The following is a 5,948-nucleotide window of genomic DNA, read 5'->3' as shown; positions in this document are numbered from 1 at the left end:
TTGTTCACATTGCCATCCTTCTTATCCGCCAAATACTTGGGGCAGTTCCGCTTCCAGTGACCAGTGCCTTTGTAATAGAAGCACTCAGTCTCAGGTTTAGGTCCAGACTTGGGCTTCTTCACTTGAGCAGAAACTTGCTTGCCATTCTTCTTGAAGTTCCCGTTCTTCCCTTTACCCTTTTTCTTGAAACTGGTGGTCTTGTTGACCATCAATAGTTGATGCTCCTTCTTGATTTCTACCTCTGCAGCCTTTTGCATTGCGAAGAGCTCGGGAATTTTCTTATCCATCCCTTGCATATTATAGTTCATCACGAAGCTCTTGTAGCTTGGTGGCAGTGATTGAAGAACTCTGTCAATGATACTACCAACAAGAAGATTAACTCCCAGTTGAGTCAAGTGGTTGTGGTACCCATACATTCTAAGTATATGTACACTGAAAGAACTATTCTCCTCCATCTTGCAGCTGTAGAACTTATTGGAGACTTCATATCTCTCAATCCGGGCATTTTCTTGAAATATTAAGTTCAACTCCTGGAACATCTCATATGCTCCATGACGTTCAAAACGTCGTTCAAGTCCCGGTTCTAAGCCGTAAAGCATGGCACACTGAACTATCGAGTAGTCATCAGCTTTGCTCTGCCAGACGTTCAAAACATCTGGCGTTGCTCTTGCAGCGGGTTTGGCACCTAGCGGTGCTACCAGGACGTAATTCTTCTGTGCAGCAATGAGGATAATCCTCAAGTTACAGACCCAGTCCGTGTAATTGCTACCATCATCTTTCAACTTTGCTTTCTCAAGGAACTCATCAAAATTCAACGGAACAACAGCACGGGCCATCTATCTACAACAACATAGACATGCAAAATACTATCAGGTACTAAGTTCATGATAAATTAAAGTTCAATTAATCATATTACTTAAGAACTCCCACTTAGACAGACATCCCACTAATCATCTAAGTGATCACGTGATCCATATCAACTAAACCATGTCCGATCATCACGTGAGATGGAGTAGTTTTCAATTGTGAACATCACTATGTTGATCATATCTGCTATATGATTCACGCTCGACCTTTCAGTCTCAGTGTTCCGAGGCCATATCTGCATATGCTAGGCTCGTCAAGTTTAACCTGAGTATTCTGCATGTGCACAACTGTCTTGCACCTGTTGTATGTGAACGTAGAGCTTATCACAGCCGATCATCACGTGGTGTCTCGGCACGACGAACTTTCGCAATGGTGCATACTGAGGGAGAACACTTATACTTGAAATTTAGTGAGAGGTCATCTTATAATGCTACCATCGATCTAAGAAAAATAAGATGCATAAAGGATAAACATCACATGCAATCAATATAAGTGATATGATATGGTCATCATCATCTTGTGCCTGTTATCTCCATCTCCAAAGCACTGTCATGATCACCATCGTCATTAGCTTGACACCTTGATCTCCATCGAAGCATCGTTGTCGTCATGCCAACTATTGCCTCCACTACTATCGCTACCGCTTAGGGATGAAGTAAAGCAACTACATGGCGATTGCATTTCATACAATAAAGCAACAACCATATGGCACCTGCCAGTTGCCGATAACTGTGTTACAAAACATGATCATCTCATACAATAAAATTTAGCATCATGTCTTGACCATATCACATCACAACATGCCCTGCAAAAACAAGTTAGACGTCCTCTACTTTGTTGTTGCAAGTTTTACGTGGCTGCTACGGGCTGAGAAAGAACCGTTCTTACCTATGCATCATAAACCACAACGCGGTATAGTGATTGCTTTTTGATCTTCAGAAAGAACCCTGTTCATTGAATCCGATTCAACTAAAGCTGGATAAACAAACACCCACTAGCCACCTGTGTGCGAAGCACGTCGGTAGAACCAGTCTCGCGTAAGCGTACGCGTAATGTCGGTCTGGGCCACTTCATCCTACAATGCCGCTGAATCAAGAATAACCTAGTGACGGCAAGCAATATGTATATACCCACGCCCACAACTCCTTTGTGTTCTACTCGTGCATATAACATCTATGCATAAACCTGGCTCGGAGGCCACTGTTGGGGAACGTAGTAATTTCAAAAAAAAAATCCTACGCACACGCAAGATCATGGTGATGCATAGCAACAAGAGGGGAGAGTATCATCTATGTACCCTTGTAGACCATAAGCGGAAGCGTTATGAGAATGCGGTTGATGTAGTCGTACGTCTTCACGATCCGACCGATCCAAGTACCGAACGTACGGCACCTCCGAGTTCAGCACACGTTTAGCTCTGTGACATCCCACGAACTCCGATCCAGCAGAGCTTGAAGGGAGAGTTCCGTCAGCACGACGGCGTGATGACGGTGATGATGATGCTACCAATGCAGGGCTTCGCCTAAGCACTGCTACGATATAACCGAGGTGGATTATGGTGGAGGGGGCATCGCACACGGCTTGGAACAATCAACTTGTGTGTCTTTGGGTAACCCCCGCCCCCATATATAAAGGATCAAGGGGGAAGCCGGCCGGCCTTGGTGCGCCCTAAGGAGAGGAGGAATCCTCCTCCTAGTAGGAGTAGGAGTCATCCTTGCCTAGTCCTACTAGGAAGGGGGAAGGGGGAAGGAAAGAGAGAGAGAGAGGGAGAGGGAAAGAGGGGTCGCGCCCCCCTCCCCTAGTCCAATTCGGACTCCTCGTGCAAGGGGGCGCGCCACCTCCTCGGCTGCAGCCCTCTCTCTCCCCTCAGGCCCACTAAGGCCCAATACTTCCCCGGGGGGTTCCGGTAACCCCTCCGGCACTCCGGTTTTCTCCGAAACCATCCGGAACACTTCCGGTGTTCGAATATAGCCGTCGAATATATCCATCTTTATGCCTCGACCATTTCGAGACTCCTTGTCATTTCCGTGATCACATCCGGGACTCTGAACTACCTTCGGTACATTAAAACACATAAACTCATAATACCGATCGTCACCGAACTTTAAGCGCGCGGACCCTACGGGTTCGAGAACTATGTAGACATGACCGAGACTCGTCTCCGGTCAATAACCAATAGCGGAACCTGGATGCTCATATTGGTTCCTACATATTCTATGAAGATCTTTATCGGTCAAACCGCATAACAACATACGTTGTTCCCTTTGTCATCGGTATGTTACTTGCCCGAGATTCGATCGTCGGTATTCTCATACCTAGTTCAATCTCGTTACTGGCAAGTCTCTTTACTCGTTCCGTAATACATCATCCCACAACTAACTCATTAGTCACAATGCTTGCAAGGCTTATAGTGATGTGCATTACCGAGAGGGCCCAGAGATACCTCTCTGACAATCGGAGTGACAAATCCTAATCTCAATCTATGCCAACTCAACAAGCACCATCGGAGACACCTGTAGAGCACCTTTATAATCACCCAGTTACGTTGTGACATTTGGTAGCACACAAAGTGTTCCTCCAGTACTCGATAGTTGCATAACCTCATAGGCATAGGAACATGTATATGTCATGAAGAAAGCAATAGCAACAAACTAAATGATCATCGTGCTAAGCTAACGGATGGGTCAAGTCAATCACATCATTCTCTAATGATGTGAACCCGTTAATGAAATGACAACTCATGTCTATGGTTAGGAAACATAACCATCATTGATTCAACAAGCTAGTCAAGTAGAGGCAAACTAGTGACACTCTGTTTGTCTATGTATTCATACATGTACTAAGTTTCCGGTTAATACAATTCTAGCATGAATAATAAACATTTATCATGATATATGGAAATATAAATAACAACTTTATTATTGCCTCTAGGGCATACTTCCTTCACAACAATCATGCATATGAGAGCCACTCAACATTTTCATCGTGGTCTTCTCCTCACGACCCCCAAAGATAAAGAAAGAAACAAAACTATTTGCATGGGAAAGCTCCCAACAAGCAAAAGAAGAACGAGAAATCTTTTTGGGTTTTCTTTTTAATTACTACTACTACAAGCATGGAAAGTAAACTAGCTAAAAGCTACAACTAATTTTTTTGGTTTTTTCTTAAGGTTACTCAAACACATAAGAACAAAGCTTAAAAAGAAATTAAACTAGCATGGATGATACAATGAAAAAGTATGAGAATCGACAATTGGCATGAGTGTGTGAACATGAATGTAATGTTGGTGAGAAATACGTACTCCCCCAAGCTTAGGCTTTTGGCCTAAGTTGGTCTATGCCCATGGGTCAAAGCTGTAACCGGGGTCGTACTGAGATGGATCCTCAGGCTGCCACTGGTTGGCGATCTCCTCCGGGTTCCACTGATAAACAGACTGACGGTGAGGATCAAGTGGTGGCTCGGGCTCGGGCTCTGGAGCTGACTTCAGGCTCCGGTAGGCATGAATGGCCTTCGGCAGAACAAGGTACATGCCTGAAAATATGTTGAACAAAGAGGGCGCAGACAAGGTAATAATCTCACAATAATCTTTGTTAAATATCAATTTATATTTGAGTATCTTCTTCTTATCCTTAACAATAAACTCATGTGCTACCATACTCCTATAATCTAGAACAATATGAGGCAGCAACTTTTCCTCTTTCCCATAATGCCTGATAGGTATGTTAAAGTGTGCAGCAAGGCGCGAGGCAAAGATGCCTCCGAGGACGGGGCCCTTAGTATGGTTCAGATTTAACCGTTTAGCAACAATAGCGCCTAAACTGAAAGTAGTATCATGAAACAGGGCATGGCGCAAAATAACAATATCAGGAGCACTGAGGTTTCCATAGTTACCACGACCAATTAAGCATCTACTAGCAAATATTGCAAAGTAACATAGAACAGGAAAATGTATGCTAGTGATTCTTGCATCGGAAACTTTCCTTGTTTCCCCTACAACAGTTGTATCAATAAATCCCTCCACATCATTATGAAGTGGTTCCTCTACGCTGCCCTCAAAGGGTATCTAACAGACCCGGCAAAAATCATAAAGTGACATCTCCTTATGCTCATCATATAAATAAAATTCCACCGAAGGTGGCGATTTCCTAGCATGGAAATGAAAGTTTTGCACAAAAATATTGGTGGGTAAGAGATACTGTTCACGCTGGTCATGGAGGAAGGCGGTGAGGCCTGCATTCTCAGCCAAATAATAAAATTCTTCATAAATCCCGGCTTCTCTTAAGAACTCATCACAAGGCCATTCACACGGCCGAACCTCTACAGTACGAGGGAGATTATACTTGGGCTTCTTATTCTCTTCACTTTGCTTATCCTTTGAGCTTCGGCTCAATGAACCCCTCAAAAATCTCTTCATCTTTTTATGAAAATTTCTGAATTTTTTAGTAAATTAAAATAAAAGTGAACCAAACTCAACAAAATTGATAGCAACTACTCCTACAAGTGTCTAGAGGCTATATCATGCATTAAAACTACTTTTGACCACATAAATTTGACATGCAAGCTCAAGAACAGGGTCACCTAAGAAGTAAAAATTTGTAATAAATAAAGCAGTAGAACAAAGACTAATTGGACCATTGGAGGAGTCACATACCAAAGAACAATCCCCCAAAGGAATTTTGTGAATCGAGCTTTCAGCAAGGAGATCGAAAATGGCAGCAAGATGAGCTAGAACACGGGTGTGAGCTGGTGGATGATTTTTTCTGAAGGAAGAGGAAGTGTGTGGGTGCAAGGATAAGTGGAGGCGACCCACGTGGGGTCCATGAGGCAGGGGGCGCGCCCTCCACCCTCGTGGGCATGTGGTGGGTCCCCCTGGTGTGTTCTCAGTACCAGATATTCTCAAATATTCTAGAAAAAATCATATTTCATTTTCAGGGAATTTGGAGAACTTTTATTTTCAGGGTATTTTTATTGCAAGGATAATTCATAAAACAGATAGAAAATACTATGTTTGCTTTATTTAATATAAATAACAGAAAGTAAAAAGAGGGTACAGAGATTTGTGCTTTCTAACATCATCCATC

The sequence above is a fragment of the Triticum urartu genome, chromosome 4A (assembly GCF_056163025.1).
Source record: "Triticum urartu cultivar PI428250 chromosome 4A, HENAU_Tu73, whole genome shotgun sequence".
NCBI lineage: Eukaryota > Viridiplantae > Streptophyta > Magnoliopsida > Poales > Poaceae > Triticum > Triticum urartu.
This window is presented reverse-complemented; position numbering follows the sequence as displayed.